Here is a 24,730-nt window from a genome sequence, read left to right on the forward strand (position 1 = left end):
GTTTTGAGGCAGCCAGTGAGTACTGGGTATAGAGTCTCCTCCTCTTCCTAGGTTCAAAGAGAGGCTCCAAAACTTACTAGCTGTATGACTCTAAAAAGACATTTTATCCTAAAATTCCTCATCTGTAAAATGAACTGGAGAAGGAAATGGCAAAACACTCTAGTATCTCTGCCAAGAAAATCCCACATGGGGTCATGTAGAGTCAGTCTGTCAAATCTGTACTGTTTCAGGGCTGCTTTGACTTGATTGACCAAAGTATTTTTTAAAAACTTAAGAATGTTAGAATCAATTGTATGACATGGGAGACACTGGCAAGGACCACCCAGTATGGTGTGCCCTCATCAGAGAAGGTGCTGTGCTCTATGAGCAAAGCAGAATTGACATAGCCCAAAAGAAGTGAGAGATGTGCAAAATTAGAGAAGCTACCTCAAATACATATATGGACTATTTGGGTCTGATCTGTGGCAGAGCATTCTGAGCTCATTGGTCTTAGCAGGCACAATCAGACACATAATTTGAGTCTAACATAGTGATGTCATTTTGGTCCTCTTTGAGAACAATGGACAACAACCAAGCAGTTAAGCTATTAAAAGTTTTGTTTCATTTAACCAATTTAAATTTAAGGTACTGTCCCAGGTGCTGGAGAGACAAAGACAAAAATAAAATTATCCTTGCCCTTAAGGAATATAAACATAACTTCTGCTAGACATAGAAGCCATATGGAACCAAAACTAGAGTATAAGGAGTAACTTGCAAGGATTGTTTTTCTTCTTTTTTTTTTTTTTTGCCTAGTCAAAGGTTAAATTCTGAGCTCATTAATTGAAAAAAATTGATATGAAATTACTCATTCAATGATTAAAATGGATGTGGAGGGAAGCTGTTCATCTAATTAAATTTTAGCATATAATCTCTCTCAATATAAACATGAAGCAAAAACATGAAATAAGCAGTGGAATGTTTACTAATGTTGCTTTCTTTGTAGCATTTGATCCATTATTTTTTCTCCAATAATTAAGGGAAAAATTCAATGCAATTATTAAGTTATGTCATGATTTTAAAAACAAGTAATTAAAAGAACTATAATAATAATATTTAAATCCTTTAAATCTATGACCTCAATGATGTGTATATTTTTGTGTATTTTTAAAATTTTCTTCCACTGATAAACTTTTAAAAATTAATCTACCCTTCCCATCTATCTTCCCACCTTCAAAATTAGCAACAAAATCCCTGAAAAATAAAGCTCTCAATACATAGTTATATGCTCCAACAGAAGAAAACCTCCTATTAGCCATGACTGGAAATGAATGTTTCATTCTGCATTTTTAGTTTATCCTCTCTGTCAGGAGGTAAGTAGCATATTTTATTGTCATTCTTTTAGATTTGTGGTTTATCACTGTACTGATTAGAATGCTAAGGGTTCCAAAGTTGTTTTTCCATATAATGTTATTATATAAATTGTTCTATTTATACACACTTTGTCCTCCATCGGTCCATTTCTAGTGGCACAATAATATAGCATTACGTTCATATATCACACTTTATTTAGCTATTTCCTAACATGAATAATTCCCCTTTAGATTCCATTTCTTAGCTGCCATGAAAAGACCTGCTACAAATATTTTTATCCTATACATCTTTTCCCTTTTTCTTTGATTCAGGTAGTTTTATATCTGGGTCAAAAGGAATGCACAGTTTGATAGCTTTCTGGGTAGGTTCCAACCAATTTCCCATACTGTTTGGTCCAAAATATAACTCTATCATTTGTGTTCTTATGATGCTATGAGATCCTTTCTCCAGTTGTATGAATTGTAACCTGTTCATGCTTTCTCATCCTAAGCAACTCTTGTCAATGTTCTTCCATAAATCCCCCATGAAGATGTCTAAATAATGTACTGAGGGCCTTTATTTAGATATCTACAAATTATTTCAGTATTAGTACAGCACATAGTCTATTATCCTTCACTCTCTTATGATTTTGTAATGGTCTATATCTTTTCCCTCTCACAAATGACCCCTTACATGATATCTTTGACATCATCTTGTTTATGCAGGTTACTATGAATAATACATTTTCGCTTCTATGAGCACATTGCATGTCTAGTATCATTTGGGGAATCTGCTATTTTGAATCTTCAGAGACTGAGGTGCCTTATGATTCATAGCCATGGTTGCAAATCTCTGGAGGCTTGACAGTCTTCATAAGAATGTATTTTCATTTTAGGGAGGAGCTTGTTGTCATTTAAAATATGAAGTTTCCTAAATGCAGTCTGCCCTGCTTCCTTTCTCCTATTCAATTATTTTAAAATGGTTATTTCATTCAAAAATATTTATTCTTAACATTTTCTTTTTAAATGGTAAGTTCCAAATTCCCTTCTTCCTTCCTACTCCTCCCCAATCCCATTGAGAAGGCAAGCAATATATCAATTATACATGTGAAATCATGCAAAATATATTTCCATATTATCCCATATTTTAAAAAAAGCAATATACACAATAAAAGTAAAGCCATTATGCTTGATTTGGTATTCAGAGTTCATCAGTTTTCTCCCTAGAGATAGATGGCATTTTTCTCATCATGAGTCTTTGGGAATTATCTTGGATCATTGCATTGATCAGAGTGGCCAAGTCTTTTACAGTTGATCATCATTATAACATTGCTATTGTGGTGTGCAGCAAGATTTCCTGGTTCTTCTCACTTCAGTTTCTATAAATTCATATAGGTCTTGCCACATTTCTTCTGAAATCACTTCCCCCCTTGTCATTTCTTGTAGCACAATAACATTCCATCACAATCATAAACCATAACTTATTCACTCACCCCCTAATTGATGAACATCCCCTCAATTTCCAATTCTTTGCTATCACATAAAAAGCTGTTATATTTTTGTACATATAGATCCTTTTCTTTTTTTACCTCTTTAAAATACAGACCTAGAAGTGGTATTGCTGAGTCAAAGGGTTTGCAGTGTTTTATAGCCCATTGAGCATAGTTTCAAACTGTTCATCATGGTTGGATAAGTTCACTACTCAATTAATAGTTTATTAGTGCACCTATTTTCCCCTCATCCCCTTAGCATTTGTGGTTTCTGATGGGTATGAAGTGGCACCTCAAAATTGTTTTAATTTGCTATTCTTTAATCAATTGTGGTTTAGAAAATTCTTTTCATTTGACTATAGCTTTGATTTCTCCTGAAAACTGCCAGCTTATATCCTTTGACCATTTATCAATCAGAAAATGGCTCTTATTTTATAAATTCAACTCAGTTGTCTACTTAATATATATTTGATAAATGGGTCCTTTATCAGAAAAACTTGCAAACATTTTTGATATTTCATTGTCCCATGGTGTCTTTTAGCAAAATGTAGTTTACAAGACTATCTTTCAATTAAATCTACTTTTGCTTTTTTTCTTTGAAATCATGATTGCTACTCCATCTTTTTAACTTCAGCCCTTTAACTCTGTGTCTTTGTTTCAAGTGTGTCTCTTGTAAACAACATTTTATTGGGATTACAGTTTTTAATACATTTTGCTATCTGCTTCTGTTTTATGGGTGAGTTCATCCCATTCACATTTACAGTTAAATTACTATTTCCCTTCTTTCCATTATTTTGTTTCTTCCTCTTTCTCTTTTATCCTGTCCCTCCTCAAAAAGTTTATTTTGATTCTACTGCTTCCCTTAATCTTCCATTTTCCCCTTCCTTCTCCCTCTCTCATCCCTTTCCCATCCTAGCTCCTATTAGATGTTACGTATCTATATACAACTAAATATGTATGTGTATATATATATATATTCATTCTATCTTCTTTGAACCAATTTGAATGAGAATGAGGTTCAAGCATTGAAAGCTGAAAATTATTTTGTTCTTTTCTGCTTGAAAAGCTATTGTTGAGCCAGACCTCTGCACTTCCCCCAGGCTAATTCCAGCCCCATTAGAACTTCAGCTTTTTTCATTATCCCAATCATTATGTGCTAGAGAAAAGTTTTGAATCTATGTCTTCCTAACTCTGAGGCCAGCTCTTTAACTGCCATTATCTCACTTATTTAGGGGTACTATTTCTTATTGAACTTAGTATTATTGTATTGTATGTATTGTTTGTTTTAGAAGAGAGAGGCATCATATCATATTATTGACTGAAGCCCTTGAAAACATAGACTCTTTTTTGGATATATTATCAAGTGATTCATGCTTTGATGTTTTTCTTGACCCAAATCAAAATTATTTTATTTCTATTTAACTTACTCCTACTAGATTTAATTCATCTAGTTTGTTGAGATTATTTTGGATCTCCACTTGGTCACCTAACAAATTAGTTGTTCCCCCTCAGCTTTCTGTATTCTGTAAATTGGTCATATTTATTAATACTTTTATCAAAGTCTACTAATATTTTAATAGCATTGCATAAGACTTGTGAAATTCATTCTTTAAAATGTGCTTTCAGAAAAAAAAAAATCTGTGGTATGTGACAGACTATGCCAGTATTATTCCTCCTTATCTTGTGAATTCCAAGATGTCATCATTGCTTCTTTCTAAAATTCTGTCCTAAAATTCATTGATTATTCCAATTTGTTGATCAAAATTCAATCTACATATTAAAATTCTTCCTTTTTTCCCTCTACTTCTTGAGGAATGAAGTGGCTAGAAAGGCAAAGATAAAAAAAAAATACTGCCATGCTTTCAGGAGAAAAGAGGAACTGAAGTTCCCCAACAGTACCATGTCATAGTTTTATGCCACATTTATGATCTTTTTCTCAAACTCAACATCCATTGCTTTCTTTTGGTTGAATGTAGACTCTTGAGGGTACAGACTGTTTTGTTTTGTTTTTTTTTTTTGTCTTTATAAGTTCAGCATGTAGCACAGTGCCTAGAAGATAGTAGTTCAAGTGCCATAGTAGGCACTTGTTGACTGACTACTTTAAAATGTATCAGGCTGACATTTCTCTAACAGGCTGATGCTTCTTCATTACTTCATTCACAATTTCTGACAAGTACACTACTAAAAAAGATCGAGACTAATTGTTGAAGATTTTGAATGTTGGGTTTAGAAGTTTATTGATTAATTAGCTGTTTTCATTGCATCAAAAGGTTGGTGAAGAGTTAGGAACTTCTTCCAAAAACAAGGTAAAGATCAACTCTAAACAGAAAAACAAAAAGAAATCATGGGTGAATGAATTAACATTTGTAAATGATCTAAGAAATGTGTGATTCTTAGCAATTTTGGCCTCTTTTCCACCATATTATTTAGATTATTAAGCTTTATCCTTATTTTGAATAGTCTTCAAGTTTTTAATAATTCTTAAATGCACAGATATTACCAAGGAAGTGAAAGAGAACTCAGCAGTCATGACAGTCAAAAAAATTCATTACTTGAAGAGCCAGTCTTCAGATATAAAATATACCTGCAGCTCCAAAAAGTTTCACTAACAAAATTAAAATTTAATTCAATTAAAATATTTGCATTAGCATTCTCAGTTTTTATGTAGCTTTTCTTTTTTACATACTAATGAATAATAAAAATTCTAGATTTCATTTTGAGATGGAAATATTTGGGGCATAGTTGGTGCAGTGGATAGACCACCATCCCTGAAGTCACTAAGACCTAACTTCAAATCTGGCTTCAGACACTTAACACTTCCTAGCTGTGTAATCCTGGGTAAGTCACTTGACCCCAATTGTCTAACCAAAAAAAAAAAAAAAAAGATGGAAACATTTTAGTTAATGGAGTATTTAGTATTTCCTCTATGTAAGATATTTAAATCATCTTGACATTTTGGAGGAGGAAGGAGGGTTGAAAAAAGTTCTAAAAATGTTAAGTTGGTAGCATCTAGATGACACAGTAGAGCGTTTTCAGTGTCAGAGACCTGAGTTTGAATTTTGTCTTAGACAATTACTATGTGACTCTTAATCTCTCTCTCAGCCTTAGTTCCTTTATTTGTAAAATAATAGCACCTACTTCCCAAGGTTGTTGCTGTAAGATTCATATAAAGTTAAATTCTATAAAATACTTTGCCAGCGTTACCAAACTATATAAATGCTAGCTAGCTGGCTAGAAGCTGTAGTAATAATACTGGGAGGAGGAAGAAAAGGAGGAGAAGGAAGAAGAGAAGGAGGAAGAGATAAAGTAAGAAAATGAGAAGGAAGAGGGAAGAAGAGGAGGTGGGGGAGCAGGAGGAGGAAGAAAAGGAGATAAAAGGATCAAGAGGAAGAAAAGGAGCAGCAGCGGGGGAGGAAAAAAGGAGGAGTAGGTAAAGAAACAGCAGCTGCAGTAATAGCACTAGTAGTAGACCATTACTATTATTTAAATATAATATTTCTTCTTCAATATTATTGAAAAAATAATACTACAGTTATTAAAAGTAGGACACATCCATAGGTTATGGAGAGTTTGAGAAATGCAAAAGAAATTACAAGATGTCAAAGCTAACTATATGTATATATCACCAATTAAATGATGGCTAATTGCTAATTAGAAATTTAAAGAAATACAAATGTGTTAATTCTGATTTGACACAGTTAAATCTCTATGACAAAGATATAATGTGTGTGCAATGCACTGCATTATTGCATGGTATTAGCACATATAAAGTTCATTTGTTAATTTTCTTTTAAAAAGTGCTATTTTCTTTTGGTCCCCACTTTTGCACAAGTTTCAAGTGACTATACTCCTCAAAAAACTTTCAGTGCTGCCCCTTAAATATTCTATGAACTCTATCTCAAATAGCAATATGGTGACATCCAAGAAGAGAGGGAAGGGAGCAGTTCTTGTCTTTCCTTCTTCGCTGCTGGTGATAATTGACCAAGTTAGGAAGATTTAGGAAGGAAAGAGCTAAAAGAAGGTCAATAGGCTTCAAGTTTTCATTTGACTCTTATGGGAAATTGAGTTTCTCTGGTTTATAAAATCCTTAATTATTATTTTTTCAATCTATAAAATGAGCAACCAAAAGGCAATGGACCAAAAAAAAAAAAAAAAAAAAAAACAGTTGTGAAGTTTGTGTTAAAGTTCTATATACTCATTTAATAGGGTGTATGAAAAACATAGGGCAAGTAACTGAAGCTCTCAGAAAGAGGAATACTATATTCTGTTATGAAATCCACAAAGGTATCATGACTGAATCAACCTTTCCACTGAGAACAAGAAATGTGGATGATTTGTTCATTGCATTCACTGGTTGTTTCAAGGAAATGACTGAAGTAGCTTGTGTCTTTCTCCACATTGTGTAAATGACACATGATTTTAGATCTAGTAAAATAATTCTTAATCAGCCAGGTGCAGTGGATAAGAACACTGGGCCTATAGTGAGAAAGACCAGAAGCAAAGGAGTTTAAATTTGACCTCAGACACTTAATGACCGTGTGACACAGGGCAAATAGCTTAACTCCTGCCTACACAAAACTGGAGGAGGAAATGACAAACCACTCCTATAGCCTTGCCAAGACAACCTCAGTTGGTCAATGAAGTCACGAGAGTCTGACAGGACTGAACAGCAAAGTTTTGAATTTTCTCAATTTTTAAAACTACTCTATAGAACTGTGCTATTTTTTTTTTTACCACACAGACCCTATACACACAATTTTATTGTTCTCAAGAAAAATTATAATCAATAGTTTGAAAATTATTATTTTAAAATTTAGCTTTGATAATCCCATAATCCAATAGGAATGTAAAAATGCAATGAACAATGGTTAACAGTTATATAATACTTTAAGGTATTTGCAAAGTGCTTGCTATTAATTTGACTTTATGAATGTCTTGTTAATTCTATTTGGACCTTTAAAAAAAAATCATAGCAGGAATTGTCTTTTAAAACAACAAGTACAGAATGCAACAAATTTCTTTTAGAATTTTCAAAGAAACTGAATGCAAAAAAAAATCTAATTAGCCCAATGTCCCCTTCCTATATACATATGAAGATATACCCAATTATCTTGAAAAAGGCAATTAAAAATACAATTAATAATCTTAAGACATGTTATAATTCATTTGATAATTACATTTCTCATGAAGATACTGTCAACATAAACTGTGAAATTGTAGTTCCATCATGTTTATAAGTATCATAGACAATATGTTCACTGCTCTGTTGTTCTTAAATGTTGTGTTGCAGTTTTTCTTAACAGGTAATAAGTGACATAAAACATATCTGATTTCCTAGTTCATAATTTCAGTTCTATCTAATATGTTGCTGTGAACTCATGTCTTTATTTTATGTACATTAGAAGATGAGTTAAATGGCCAAACTAAGAAAAAATGGCAATTACATCGTTACTTCATATACAAAAGGTAAAAATATACATTAGCTTTATGATAACTTTTGGAGAGTCATCTTTAAAATAAAAGCTTAAAATTATACTTTATAATTCATAAAGCATTGCATAATTCTATTCTAATTGTCTCCACCTTCAGAAATAACTTTTAAATGTAGTTATCAGTCAAAAAAGTTAAAATGAATCACATGCAGATACCGATAAACATAAAAAAGTTCTGTATTCAATGAGCTCATTATTTTTAAAATATATCATTTCTGATTTTTAAAATTTTTACCATGAGAGAAAAAATGTAATTATAGTAGTTTAAAACATGCTGTCAGAAAATGTACTATTTAAACTAGGGAGAAAGAATCCATCCTATAAAACGTTATTTTTCTTCATATAATGTGCAGTAGAATAAATATTTTTTTAAAAACACCAAAGACTATACAGTATTGGTATATTTATTTCTTTGAGAAGGTGCTCTGAATCTCAGACAGCATAAATATTATGGAATGTGATGGTTGCCGTGGTAACAAATAAATAGGAGCAGGCAATCCATACAATTTTTTCAACATTTCTACTTTTTTCATAAATATGCATATTTTATAGGTAAAGAATCCATTCAACCCTTTTCTCAGTTCTACAGATGAGCATATTAGCTCTTAATTCATTTTTATATAAACAAATATTTTATAAGTTAGCAAGGGAATAGGTTTAAGAAATTTTAAAATTATATGGAAATCAAATTTTTCATATTTTTATAGAATTATATTTTTAAATGCCTTTCATCCTCACTCTCACAGTTTTATTTAAGCTAAATATAAGGACAAAAAAGCCTGGCTTTCCTCTGAGATACAGAATTTATATTTATTTTATCTGAATTTATTTCACATGAATCATGTACTATGTCTGACTGGGGAAGATTAGATGAACTTGTCTGATAGACCAGAAGTTTTGCATTTGTAATTCTAAAGAGTCTCTTTTATTGGAATTTGGATATAAATGCCTTCAGCCCAATTTTCTAAAGATGAATTTAAATCTCTCCTAATCATATGCATCTTGTCCTAGAATAAACACGTATATATACAATCTTCTGTATCTGATTGGGATATGCTAATACTATTTTAAGAAGGCATGCTTTAAACAGTACATTTTAAGAAGGTGTCTTGGAGTGTGGTAAAATTCAAAAAGTAAAATTCAAGGGAGAGCTGATTGTGGGCATGGAAAGTACTCTGGTCTTAGACAGCCTAGTTCTCTTATCCTCCTTTTACCAGAGATGTTTTCAGGCAAATGTCTATTTAGTAGACATTTACAGAATACTTTCTATATGCTAGTAGCGCATTAAGTCAGTCAGTCAACTAGCATTTATGTACTATGGGCCATCTATAAAATGAACTGGAGAAAAAAATGGCAAACCACTCTAGTTTCTTTGCTAAAAAACCCCAAATGGGTCACAAGGAATCAGATAAGAGAAAATAACTCAACAATAATAACAGCAACATGGGCCACTGTGCTAAATGCTAGGGGTGTAAAGACAGGCAAACAACAACCAAAAAAGTCCCTGCACTCAAGAAATTTAGTCTTATGAGAGAATCACATGCTTCTGTACAATCAAAGACATATCCAGGCAAATTGGAGAAAATCAACAAAGGGAAGGCAGTATGGGACCAAGTAGAAGGTGGAACTTCAGCTAAACTGGAAGAAAAGATCTAAAAGGTAGAGGGAAAGGAGGAGAGCATAGATTGGTTTAGGAATAGTTGGATAAATAGATCAAGATGCCAAAGAAATAGAGCAAAAGTTCCTTGTTCCTTGGTTTTAAGAAATGTAAAATGAAGGTGAGGGAGCAAAAATATACTCATTATAACTTATCCACTCAAAATTTATTAACATAGAAATATAAAATAAGATTGATACTTTATCACTTTTCTCAACTCATAGAATCTCAGATTTGGAAACTATCTCAGAGGAAATCTAGTCCAGGGCTTCTTAAACTTTTTTTGTCTAAGAAATTTTTATGTGACCTGGGTATATATGTATATAAAATAGATCAAAACATTTACTGATAATAAATCATAATTCTACACACACACACACACACACACACACACACACACACACACATTCAGTTACACAATCCACAGTTTAAGGAACTTTCACTTAGTCCCACTCTAAATCAATCCCTTCTAAATCATAAATGCTTTGCCTGAAAACTTCTATTTAGGGAGAACTCATTACCTGGTGATGCATCTTATACCATTTAGATATACTTCTAATAGTCAGAAAGTTCTTCCTGGCATAGAGTCTAAATCCATTTTATTCACTGCCCCTACTTTTGCCTAGAAAAGTCAAACATAAGTATAATCATTTATTCTGCAGGATGCCCGTTAAATAAATATCTGAAGACAGCTAGACTAGTTTTTCCCAGGCTAAAAAAAAATACCACTTGATAGAACTAATGAGAGTATGATATAATCTCAATGTGCTTTATCATTCTCACCAAAATATGTGTTCGTGTGAAGCCTAATATTAAATAAGCATTTTGGGCTTCTTTAAACACTCATGATTCACCTAGAACTTGTCCACTAAAACTATTAAATGCTTTTTCAAATAAACCATATAATAATATCACCAAGCCTTTAAATAGTGATTTAAGGTTTTGTAAAACGCATTCCAAAAATTATTTTATCTTCATCATGACGCTTGAAATGCTGTTATTATTCCCATTTTACAAATAAGGAAACAGAAGGGTTAAATGACTTTCCCAGAGTCACAAAACTATTATCTGAGGCTGATTTTTAATTCAGGTCTTCCTGTCTCCAGGTCCAGTGCTCTATCTACTTCCTCATCTATCATCTGCCTCATTAGATAGACATTTTCCACATTACATTCCAAAGAATCAACTTTAAAAGTGGAAGACTTCTACATTTGCCAGGATGTGATCATTTGAGTAATCAATCCAATGTCCCCACTCCACTTTGAGTAAGTGACCAAATGCTACATGGCTGGTGTTTTGACCAAGTTGGAGTGCTTCTTTCCAGGAGGAGTGTTTATACTAATAGAGAAACACTGATCATATCTTAAGAGTGTCATCCAAAAGGTGAAAGCTAGTTTGGAACAGAAGTTATTCAAGAACTTGGAGTGTGGTGTTCCAGCAAAATTCAAGGGAGAACTGATTGTGGGCATAGAGAGTGCTCTGGTCTTAGACAGACTAGTTCTCTTATCCTGACATAATTGACGAATCTTCTTTTCCAATTATCTACTTCCTTTATTACATTCTCGTGGGCTGTGTTGTAGTCTATTTATACCCAGTGTGTGCTCATCAGGAGAAAAGAGGGATTAGATCTGTTTTATTTGGCTGCAGAAGGCAAAATCCAGAGTAAAGTTGCAAATAGTCAGTTTTAGGGTTGGCAAAAGCTTCCCATGATAAGAGCAATCCAAAAGAGAAACAAGCTGCTTTAGAAGCTGTAGATTCTACTTAGATGTTTTGTAGTAGGGACTATTTTGAGGGTGTAGGTTTTATTAGTCACTGAAGGTCCTTTTAATTCTGAAGTACTTTTGGGTAATCTACAATTTTATTTTTTTTTAAATCATGGCATTCTATGATATTTAGCTCTAGTATGCCATTGAGAGACTGTTAAATAAAATGAATTTTTGGGTCAAGAAGAAGCTTATAATTCTGGGGTCAATTCATTGTTCATCTATTGAGCTTTTATATTGATACCACCAAGTAGATAAAGGAGTCTTGGTCAGGTCAACATGGCATCAAGACTCCTCAGGCAAACTTCTAGGGGGACATGGATGAGGATTGTACGAGATGGGCAGGCTTAAACGAGATATGATCAATATCCCAAAGAACTCTTGAAATAATGAGATTTCAGATCCACTGGGACATACATTTTTGTGCATTAGTGGAAGCAAAAAGTCATATATTTTAATGCTTTTAGTTCCTTTTTATTCAAAACTTTTATCATAGGTAAGATTTGGACTTTACTAATTCAGAGATTTAATTGTTTTTTCTACCAATGACCTTGTCTTATATCCTTGTTTAATCTAATGCATCAAACATACATTTATTAAACATCTATCAAGTGTCAAGTATGGTGCTAGATGTTAAGGATATAGTAATAATAATGAACCATGTATCTGTCTTTGAGGATCTTATAATCTATCAGGGAAGAGGATAGGTACAGGAATAACTATGTTAAACACATACAAATAAATACAGAACAGATTTTGGGTGGGGAATGCTTTAGCAACTAGGAGAATGAGGAAGGGCTTTATGTTGAAGTTGATGTTTAAATTTAATTTTGACAGAAATAAGGGATTCCAAAAGGGAAAAAGCATGTCCAAAGACATCTCAGGTATAACACAGCTAATGCAAAGATACAGAAACGGTAGCTAAAGCAAGAAGACTAGATTGGCTAGACTACACAGGAGAATGAAGGAAGGAATCAAACATTTATTAAGCATCTAATGTATGTCATTTGCTGTGCTAAGCACTTTTAAAATAAATATCTTAATAAATATTATTTTATTTGATTCTCATAACAACCCTAGAAGATAGATACTTATTGTTGTGCCAATTTTATAGTTAAGGAAATTGAGAAGACACATGTTCAGGGTCACACAGCTGGTAAGTGTCTCTGGAACTGCTCCTCTGCTCCATTGCTGGAAGAAGCTTCCTGTGTCACTTTTGAACCATTAAAGCAATGTTAAGTTCCTTTAGTTAACTAAATCTTTAAGCCTGCACTCTCCAGAACTTCTAAGATTTGCTCCCTACATGCTAAGGAAGCATGACACTCAGCACAGTTCCCTCTAATGCAGAGATCTGTAAAATTATTCAGGTTGGCTTTCTATGCACTTAAGACACTCTCCCCTTGCAAGCTACAGAGGATGGAAAAGAAGTATATGGGCGAGCCTCTGCTCTCTCAAGTATAAGTGGACCTAGGGAAGCAGGAAGGATTTCCCCAAGCCAGATTTTCACACAACAGAGGAAGCTGCTTCCTCTAATCAGTTCTCTACAGCAAAAGTCTCCTCCAATCTGATTAGTTCCATGCATCAAATGGCTTGACATTTATTACCTGTCCATATATGTGCACTTCTGAATTCGGTCTTCTGATATTTGGGCTTCTATAAGCATTTTTATTCTTTGGTTTTTCCCTTTGGGGTGTGTGTGTGTGTGTGTGTGTGTGTGTGTGTGTGTGTGTTTGTATATGTATGTCTTCTGAAAGTTTGGCTTCTCAAATGGTTTCTGATACCTCATATCAACATCTTCTCATGTGTAGTGACCCACTTCTATCTTAGGTGGTGAAACCTAAATCAACATTTCTGTAAGATATGTCATAAAGTTGTCATATAATAGTTACACAGTTCCCAAATAGTCCTTTGACTCCAATTTTCCTAATAATAAACTTCCAAGTCTAAAAAATGGGCAAATGTAAATTAGATGCTGGAAGAACATACATTGTAGGTATTTTTTACAATTCTTATTTTTTGAGGGCTTTCATTCTAATCTTCCTGGGATTTTGCTTTTTTCTCAAACACTTTTTTCCCCCTGTAGAAGAGTTTTCCCCTCAAGTTCTCTCAAAACTATTTGCTTTTCTTTTGGTTTTCTCTGTTATTTTAGACAAAATGTGCTTTACCTGCCCTTTTCAGTAAATAAAATGCCCATATGATAAAATGCCACCTTACATTTGTACTTGTATGTAACACAAGAGGGGCGAAACTGTAGGAATGTTGTGGTTTATAAACTATATGGTGAAAAACAGGCAGGAGGAATATCAAACATAGATGGACAAATGAAAGATGATATCATATGACATTTGTTATGTTGTAAGCATAGATTTAAAAGTTTTGAACTGTGTTTAAGTTCCTAGTTTGTAGGAACAATACAGACTTGAATGATATAATAAAGCAACATAGGCTGGAATTCCTTTTCCTCATTCTATATCTCTGGAAGTTCTTGAAGCCTTCTTTGTTCTCTAGCTTTGACATCATAAATTGATGTGGGGACAATTCTTGAAAACTATTTTATGCTAAATTTGGATCCTGAATAGATAAGCAAATCTATATTTATGGGATAGAGTATAAGACTGGATTCTTAAATAGTAAGCAGAATTAGTGACTATGGTAATATGAAATTATAAATGATTCTTTACATTTTGGATTTATATAAATTATACTAGCTAAAGACCATTATAAACACATATAGGATGAATATTTCACTCTGTTTTTCTATAACTTAAAGAATAATTTCAAGTATCATAAGGCAGCTTGTATGTACTTCTAAAAATTTTATTATAATGGCAACATTCACTAATGAACAATGCAAAACTTTCAGGTAAACTGCTTAACAAGATGAAGCCCCATATAAGTAACTTATATGAAATCTAAATAAGAGTAAATAAATGCTCTGCAATCAGTATTAAGATTATTAGCAAAGTCAAACAAGGAAGAAAGTGCTTGTAAGTACTTAATCCATGTTAATTGTTAAGGAATCTGACCATTATTTTTCATATATCATAGTGCAAAATGAAAATAGTTTAATTGATACAGAATGAGGAAGTAAAAAGGCTGTATTAAATATATGTATAAAATAGTGACTTAATTTTTTAAAATATTAAGAGAAAACTAATGTATAGGAAGATAAGAAATATGAATGTTTCTTCTCCCTTCTTCTATTTAATACTTTCCCCCTTCCATTTAATTTCCATTTTAGTTCCACTTTTAGGTATTCTCTTGTTTCTATAACTTCCTCACAAAAAAAGAAATATAATGAATTTTATCTGTAGAAGATAGAGGGCATATTTCCAAAGTTTTGATCCATTTAAAAGAAATACTGTCTCTGGGTAATGGAAATGAAAAAAGAAATCAATGTTCATTAAAAAAAAAAAAAAAAGAAAAGAAAAAAAGAATGGCTTTAACAATGAGACAAGTAAGTTTATCCCAGGAACATGGTAAAATCCAAATACATCAAGTTATCAACATGGTTTTATAAGAGCAAAATATGACAATTTTTTTTCTATGTTAGAATGAAAGACCACATAGTCAAAGTGAAAATGATGAGTTCACCTTGATATCAGTAAAACTTCAGATCCCATTTGATCATACTCTAATCAATCAGTTAGCGTTTAGGAATGGTAACTGAACTACATGCTTTAGAGTTAAATAATGAGCAAACTATCAATCACAGGGGAGACATTTCAAATAGTATCCCAAAATGTGTCATCAATTCTATTAAATTCTTTATTCATGATCCAAATTGTTTGAGGTCCTTTGTCTAAATCTCTCTTTCCACAAAGTCCATTCTACAAGCACCCTGGAAATACAATTATTTTTTCCTTTTTTATGTTATTCAGGCCTTTTTTCTCCTTACTTGGGAAATTGATTTACATGGCTGTTATAGGACCACTTGTTTTAGCAGAGAGATTCTATACTTGAATTGGCCTGAAACCTAATTTATGTAGGGAATCTGGGAGGGGCAGAGGAATGGTTTGTTTTCTTCCACAGTTTAGATGGCACATTTTTGTGAATGTGATAAAAATATCTTTTCTTTCCCACTAGGAAATAATTAGAAGGCTACCTGCCTGGTGTTACCAGTGTTTAAAATGTAAATGTTGGTATAAGCAAATGAGATAAGCCAACTAAAAACATCTGAAGTAGAGAGACCAAGGAGATGGGGAAGAAAAGCCAATGACTAGACTGCTGTCAATACAACTTTTTTGATAGATCCTTGATCTCCCTGATATGAGTATTCCTTCAAATATCATCTACTAATGTCTTCTTATTCTATGGGGCACTTGGCTATGACTTCCTATAAATTCTCTACAATGCATTCATTCAATGTGCTGAGAAAATGTCTCTGGATAGTCTGGTACTCCAAGGATGTGGGCCATGAATGGTCTATTTCCTTTTCCAGTCATTTAACTCTTCCTGTTGCTATCAAATTTGATGAAGATATATCTAGAATTGGTTAGATGTTATCTTCAAAACATAAAGCACCTCTTTTTCAAAACTTAAATTACCTACTATAAAAAAGGAGTCTGGTCACTGAAATGTGTATGAGGAATGACACTTTCAGGACCAGGCACTTAGGGGAATCACACAAGTCAAATAAACAGGATAGAAGGGTAAAACTGTCTTCGATAGCATCAATCAAGGTAACAGAAGTAAGGAAAGAGCCCTAGGGAAAACTAGGTAGCTTCTCCTAACCATTTCCCAGTTTAGCACAATTTGCATTCTAGCATAGTACTTTCTCATGAGAAAGAGATTTAGCATTTAGCATTTGAAAGCTACCATAATTTTAAAATATTACATTTTATAACTGGAAATAATATAGGTTTATTATGTTGAAACTGTAATAAATGATTTTATGTATCTAAGTAATAAAACATACTAGAAATATCAGCATCCCCCCAACTACCACTCCTTTTCCATACTCCCACTGTTCACTGTATGATGATGGTAGCTGTGGTGGTGATGATAATGGTGGTGGTGATAATGATCATGGTTGTGATGATGGTGATAGTAGTAATAACTCACATATAATAATTTAAGGTTTACACAGCCTAGTTCAGCACTTTGTACCTCTTCCAGGTACTTTGCATATTTTATTTTATATTGGAGTCATTTCCATAATTGTCTTATCTCTCCATTAAAATGTAAGTTTCATGAGAATAGAAATCACATCTTCTTTCACCTTTGCATTTCTCCTAGCATCTAGCACAGTGCTTTGCATATATCGGTACTTCTAGATATTGGATTAATAAAACCTAATTAATTTCTTATTTTTTTCAAAATTTGATTTTCATTGTTGAACCTGAACAGTAGCAGATATTAAAGTCAAAATTTTGTAATATGTTAAAATATGAAAGCTGCTAAAATATACCTCAAAATCAAATATATATAATATATATTTAAAATACAGTTTAAATAAATAAGCAGATAGTCCAGACAGATTTGCATTACAGGCCAGGATTTATATTAGAGACAAAGATGGGAAACCAAGCAGTCTTTCAAATTATTATATGTGACTGCATTTTCTCCAGTGCTCCTGCTCACCTGCAGCACATCAGACAAGGTAATAATTTATGATAATCACATGAAAATATACAATTAATATTCATCACCTCTCATTTCTCATCACTTTAGATGATCAGTAATGCAGAGTAAAAATGCTGTCAGATTTCTAATTGCTTTGTAATGGGCTTGAAACAGGGAAATCATTAAAGGCAAACAATCTGTCATTTGTCTGTTACTTTAACTATCACTAAAAAAAAACTCATTAAAGAAATTGCTAATGAGCTACAAAAGACAGTACTCAAGGTGCTTCTGCAGTACATTTTTAAAACAATAATGTAAATTGCTTAAATGATTCCCAAGATATATTATAATATTTTTGTGAAAATTCATCAGAAAACATTTTTGGGCACATTTTTAAAAGCTATTTGGTTTCATTATTTTGACATTTCATCCATCATTCCAATAATCACTTTAGAATATAAGCTCTTTTTTTTCATTAGCCTTTAAGTAACTAAACTAAAAGGCTGAAAGAAGAAAGCCAAAACAAAAAAAAAATTGTTACTTGTAAAGTGACACACATTTAAAAAGGAAGCTTGAGATAAACAAGAAATTAAAGTCAAGAGTAAACATTTGGCTTTGATTTTTGCTTTATCTACTTGTGTCAGTTTTTAATACTTGAAGTTGCAATGTTTCATATGGTTTCCTTTTCAATTGGGCAAATGTATTTACTCAACCAAGATCTACATAGTACTTTCCAAGATGTATGTTTCGTGAGAATTTTCTGAAGAAGCTCAAATAATCTAGATACATTTTGTATTTCTATTTTATTGTCAGGATTGCAAAACTGTATAAAAGTTTTGTTAAATGAAGTATCTTTTGTTTTTGCTGGACATACAGAGATGAAAAGAATGATTTTTAGTGCTGTCACATTTTGTATAATAAAAGATGACAGTTTTATGACTGAACATTGATATTACTAATTATGTCTGATTAATATGTGATGATGAATTTGACTTACTAGATACATATGTGTGTGTATGTAATTCGACTTACTTTATATATAAAAAGATTGACTAACAGTGCCTTCCACATAAATAAAATTGAATAAATATCTGTTGAACGATTGTTATAAATAGACAAATTCACTAGAAACTATAAAAAGCAAAAATAAATGAATAAAATAGAATGTTTAATCAATGGTTGCTATACTCTAGAGTGAGTCTTAAAGCTAACTTCCAAAGGTTTCCTAACACCCTGGAAACATCTTCATTATACTCTCTAATTGACTTAAACAGACTTCATATCAACTGTTTAACACATTTTAACCTACAAATTAACACCACTTGTTCATTCAGATTAACCTTTCATCTGTGAGCCAATTATGTGACAAAAATAAAATCAACTTTTTAAAAAATTCAGGCTTAAATTAAAATAATTAAGAATAAGTCAGGAGGAGGAGAAAGGTTTCAAAACATAGAAAATAAATGTTACTCATCAAAAGTAGCCAGAAGAGAGCATCACAAGGTCAAAAGAAAAGTTCTGGATAATTGGAAAGTTCATAGTAATGCCAGAAAAACCTAAAGAAACCAAAGAAATCACAGATCACACTAAAAAAGTGCTTAGGGTCTTTGTAAGAGAAGAGTATGGAGAAAATTACTATATAAACCCAAAATGGAATCATTGCCACCAAAGAAAAAATTGTTTACAATAGGGCTTCTTAAACTTTTTCCACTCACAACCCTTTTTAATCCAAGAAATGTTTATGTATTCCACAGTATATAGGTATATAAAATAGGCATATAAATGTTTGCTGATAATAACTCATAATTTTGCGACCCCCACAATCAGTTATGAAATCCCATATGTGGACATGATCCATAGTTTAAGAACCTGGAGTCTAGAGCAGGCAATGCTAATGATTACATAAAGAATTACATTAAATTCAATGAACATTAAGTAACTCTTATGGTACAAACCACAGGGTAAGGTGCCAAGGGCACACATTCAAAACAAACTCTATTTATTTAAAATAAACTCTCAAGGAGTTTATAATGTTTGGAGATGACACATACACAATAAAACAATAATTACATTTAGAAAAATGGTTTAATTAATAACCTGAGAATGAGCATGAAGAGGGAAGATAAGAGAAGTTTTCATGGAGGAAAGTAATATCCAACAGCATAGCATGTTGGATAGATTGTGAGAGCTGAAGTCAGGAAAACCTGAGTTTGATCCTACCTCAGAAACTCACTAAACTGGGTGATCCTTGGTGAGTCATATAACCTGGGAAAGAAAAAGTATTTCTTATTTATTTATTTATTAAATAACTTTTTATTGACAGAACCCATGCCAGGGTAATTTTTTACAGCATTATCCCTTGCACTCACTTCTGTTCTGATTCTTCCCTTCTCTCCCTCCACCCCTTCCCCCTGATGTTAAGCAGTCCTTTACATTGTAAATAGGTTACAGTATATCCTAGATACAATATATGTGTGCAGAATCGAACAGTTCTCTTGTTGCACAGGGAAAATTGGATTCGGAAGGTATAAATAACCCGGGAAGAAAAACAAACATGCAGTTTATATTCATTTCCCAGTGTTCTTTCTTTGGGTGTAGCTGCTTCTGTCCATCCTTGATCAATTGAGAAACAAGTATTTATTAAGCACTTATTATGTGCCAGGAACTTTTCTAAGTTTTTTTTTTTTTTTAATATTTATTTTACCTCATTTGATGTTCACAACAATTCTGGGAAGAAGATGCTATTATCATCCTACCCATTTTATAGTTGAGGAAACTGAGGCAGGGGTTAAGTGATTTTCCAGGGTCATACAGCTAGTAATGTTGAAATCAAGCCTTTAGATATCAAGCCCATTGCTCTATCTACAGAACTTTCTAGCTGTAATGGTTTCCTGTCTAGAAAATGAGGGAGTTGGGACTGGACACCTTCTATAATTCTGTTCAGATTTAAGCCAATAACACCATGAGGGAAAGGATCTGAGCAGAAAGCCAAGGATGTAGAGAGATCTTTCTTGGAAAAGGACAAAGGCATGAGAGCATGTTGGGACAACACTGAGGAAGAATAACCCAATGAGGAGGAAGTTGAAAATGAAGAAATAAGAGTTTTGTGAAGTGAAGTTGAAAGAAATGCAGGGACCAAATCATGAGAGGCTTTGAATATCAGGATATGGAGTTAATATTTTATCCAGTAGATATATGGAAATCACTGAAGGTCAGGGAGCAAGAAAGGCCAAAAAAAGAAGAAGCAGCTGTGGCAGCAGTTTCAAGGTTACAATACACAGGGCATCTATTGGTCCACTTAGAAAACACAAGATTTGAAGGCTCCAAGTTCTTTTCCAATGCCTCATCATGGTTCAGCAGAAATCCTGGGTATGAAGGCTATACCAATGTGTTGGAATCTTTACAAAGTGTTAAGTCATTAGAGTTGATAGAGACAATAATTATCTAATTTAGTATGGTTCAGTATGATTGATCTGATCTTACAAGGAGATGTTATGGGCCAGAAGAAACAAGGTACTAAGTGGAACTAATAGGAACAATGCTTGTGTTCACACCTTTAGAGAGTTCATATAAGCAAGAAGCTCTTAGGGCCAGAGAGCACTCTGGGAGGAAACCCATAATCCCACTCTCGAATCCCATAATCCCACTCTTGGAAAAGGAGCATAAATAGAGCTTCAGTGAGCCAGTCAAGTTAGTTCAGCTGAAAAGATTGAGAGGGGAGCATCAAATGAGTTCAGCCAGAAGCCCTCTCTTGGAGGCAAGAGAGATTCATTCCATCTTTCACCTTTGTGCTGGCTGGAGGCTGAAGAAAGCAGAGGCAAAGGACAACTGCAAGAGCTCTTGGAACCAAGCAGAAAGATAGGCCTCTAAGAAAAGCTAACTGGACTATTTTGGAGGAAGCAATAAAAGATTTGAACTTTTAGCACCTGGCTGCATTTGGGTGATTATTACTTTTAACTGAAACTAAGCCTGCCTCCAGAAAACCTCCCCAAGAAACCTGCTCCCAGAGAGAACCTTCATATTATAAAAAAGAACAAGACTACCACACCAATGGAATATAAATTCTGGCAAAAATTTACTTTGCTGAAAAGGCTTCAAATCTGATCCTAAGAACAGACTAAGAAGTCTGCCTTCGAAGGATCAAATGAGCCAACTATGGAAAGGTTCATTCTACATAGCTTGACCCAAACCTGATTAATTCTTTAGCCATGAAAACCCTTGAAACAAAAGAAAAATAAATGACCTGTGTAAGTAGGTAGCTGTCCCATTTCCATAGTGGTGGCAAAGAAGTGAGAGAAATGTATTAACTTCATCATCGGTAGTTTAAATTAGACCTTTGTCTAATTTAATTCCAAATTCCAAAAGTCCAAATAACTTTAAAGTAATGCCTCAAATTGAATTCTGGGATGGCAGAGGCAACAAAAGGATGAGACATTTTTCCAGCCTGAGATAACTTAAGAGGTCAGCAAAGAGGTCTGTGAATGAAGGGCAAGTCTTGAGCACATGCTGGGGCAGCACCAGTGGTGCTGTGACCATAAAAGCAACAGCTCAAGGAACTCTCAATCCAGAGAAGCTAGGTGAGTCAGATAAAAGTTAGAAAAAGATTACAGGGTTCCCTTTGCTTATACCAGGTACAAAACTGGGTGCAGTCTATTGTCCATAAGCAGTTCTGGTGGAGAACAGTGCTTGTGTTGGTCACAAGGGATAAAAGACTCTGGCCTCAGTTCCAAAGCATTAGTACTTGTAGATGCAGAATAGGGGGGCCCTCTTTGGTAAAGACCATAGTGCAGGCTAGGAGAGGGGTATATCAGAAAGGATCATTCCACCCTGAAAGGACCAAAAACTTTGCAGACCCCAAAGCTAGTTCTGAAAACAACAGTATAAAATAGCCTAAAGTTTGGCACAGTGCTTCTGCATTTCCAGCTGAACAGAGCCCAACTTTAACATAAAGTTCAAAGTCAAACAATAGGCTGGAACAATGAGCAAACAACAAAAAAAGAACTTGACCATAAAAAAGGAAAAAAGCTATAATGATGGCAAGGAAGAACAAGACAAACTTCAGAAGAAAATAACAAAGTGAAAACAGCTATGACCAATTCCTCAAAGAAAATTTCTATTAAGACACACGCCCAGTTGAAAATTCCTAGAAGAGTTTAAGACGAGAGGGAGAAATGATAAGAAAAAATTGGTAAAATAAATGAGAATGATTCAAGAAAATTATAAAAAGAGAATTAACAGCTTGATAAAAGAGGAACAAAAAATCATTTCAGAAAATACATTATTGTCTGTCCTTTGTTCTAGAAGAAGACCATGACATCAGGGAGATGATGATGATGCAATGGAAGGCTGTGCAGGTCACCTGCCTCACTCTCCCCTCTAGAGCCATTTGAAGATGGCCCTGGATAAAATGTGAAACCTTGGTCTTTTCTTTTTTTTTTTTTTTTTTTTGCTAAGGCAATTGGGGTTAAGTGACTTGCCCAGAGTCACGCAGCTAAGAAGTATTAAATGTCTGAGACCAGATTTGAACCCAGGTCCTCTCAGGGCCAGCACTCCATCCATTGTGCCACTTAGCCGCCTCAACCTTGGCCTTTTTAGATTAAAGTCTTCAAAAGGTCTCAGTTTAACTGCTACCACATCCAGTCAGTGATTAAAGCTAGATAGCAATAGAGGCAAAGAATCTCCTCTTTCATCTAGTCCAAAAAAATCTAAACAAACAAACAAAAAAAATAAATAAATCAGGTAAAGGAAGACTCTTAAGATTTGTGGCCAAAGCCCAAATGACTACTATTTACATTTAATCTGAGTCAATCAGAACTCAAAACAATAGCAAATGAGCTTGGCCTATGACCTATTTTTGGCCATATACATTTTGGGGTCAAGCTATGACCTTCCTGGGGACTCCAGTCCTCACTTTGGAGGCTGTTTGTTTAAGACAATCAATTTACCATTTAGTTTCTCCAAAATAGATTATAGGTTGTTCTCTTTTAAGTATTTCTAACCTTGCATAGTATATTTTTCTTTGGTGAGATCCACCTTTCTATTTTATTCCCAGTTCATGTTAGTAATTAAAGGTCATCAAGCAGTTATATCTGGTATTGCATCTTTTAGGAGACCTTGAATAGTATTACCATGTATTAAAGACTCCTTCCTGGAAGAAAGACTTTAAAACTGTTTTTTTGCTTTGCTGAATTAAATGCCTTTTTATAATCAACAAACAATATGGTGGGATCTTGAATTATCTGCACATTTCAGTCAATTATATTACTGTAAAGATGTATGCTATAGATGAATCATTCAGACAATCAAATAAAAATTTATTAAACCCTTACTATATATTGTATTTTTTAAAATAACTTTTTATTGATAGAACTCATGCCAGGGTAATTTTTTACAACATTATCCCTTGCATTAACTTCTGTTGTGATTTTTCCCCTCCCTCCTTCCACCCCCTCCCCCAGATGGCAAGCAATCCTTTACATGTTGCATAGGTTACAGTATATCCTGGATACAATATACGTGTGTAGAACCGAACAGTTTTCTTGTTGCACAGGGAGATTTGAATTCAGAAGGTATAAATAATCCGGGAAGAAAAACAAAAATGCAAGCAGTTTATATTCATCTCCCAGTGTTCTTTCTTTGGGTGTAGCTGCTTCTGCCCATCTTTGATCAATTGAAACTGAATTAGCTCTCTTTATCGAAGAGATCCACTTCCATCAGAATACATCCTCAAACAGTGTCATTGTTGAGGTATATAATGATCTCCTGGTTCTGCTCATTTCACTTAGCATCAGTTCATGTAAGTTTCGCCAGTCCTCTCTGTATTCATCCTGCTGGTCATTCCTTACAGAACAATAATATTCCATAACGTTCATATACCACAATTTACTCAACCATTCTCCAATTGATGGGCATCCATTCATTTTCCAGCTTCTAGCCACTACAAACAGGGCTGCCACAAACATTTTGGCACATACAGGTCCTTTCCCTTCTTTAGTATCTCTTTGGGGCATAAGCCCAGTAGAAACACTGCTGGATCAAAGGGTATGCACAGTTTGATAACTTTTTGAGCATAGTTCCAAATTGCTCTCCAGAATGGCTGGATGTGTTCACAATTCCACCGACAATGTATCAGTGTCCCTGTTTTCCCACATCCCCTCCAACATTCCACATTATCTTTCCCTGTCACTCTAGCCAATCTGACAGGTGTGTAGTGGTATCTCAGAGTTGTCTTAATTTGCATTTCTCTGATTAATAATGATTTGGAGCATATTTTCATATATCTATAAATAGTTTCAATTTCTTCGTCTGAGAATTGTCTGTTCATATCCTTTGACCATTTATAATTGGAGAATGGTAGCTATATAATGTTAATGGAAGCTAAAGAGAAAAAGCACTGTGAGTGGAAGAGAGGAAGTAAAGTAAGATAACACTTTCC

At 33.7% G+C, this 24,730-nt stretch overlaps 1 long non-coding RNA gene across 2 annotated transcripts in view; it reads right to left on the reverse strand.

Moving 5' to 3' along the window:
* Nucleotides 1-5,012: 5,012 nt before the first annotated feature.
* LOC127540708 (uncharacterized) overlaps nt 5,013-24,730 on the reverse strand; it is a 29,476-nt gene continuing 9,758 nt past the window's right edge. The window contains exons 3-5 of one of the 2 annotated variants that reach the window (XR_007948266.1): nt 19,516-19,560; nt 10,489-10,589; nt 5,013-5,137 (exon numbers count right to left, since the gene is read on the reverse strand). This is a non-coding gene — a long non-coding RNA (uncharacterized LOC127540708). The remainder of the gene's footprint in view (nt 5,138-10,488; nt 10,590-19,515; nt 19,561-24,730) is intronic. The other variant, XR_007948265.1, reaches the window with a different exon arrangement.

Source organism: Antechinus flavipes, chromosome 6 (assembly GCF_016432865.1).
Source record: "Antechinus flavipes isolate AdamAnt ecotype Samford, QLD, Australia chromosome 6, AdamAnt_v2, whole genome shotgun sequence".
NCBI lineage: Eukaryota > Metazoa > Chordata > Mammalia > Dasyuromorphia > Dasyuridae > Antechinus > Antechinus flavipes.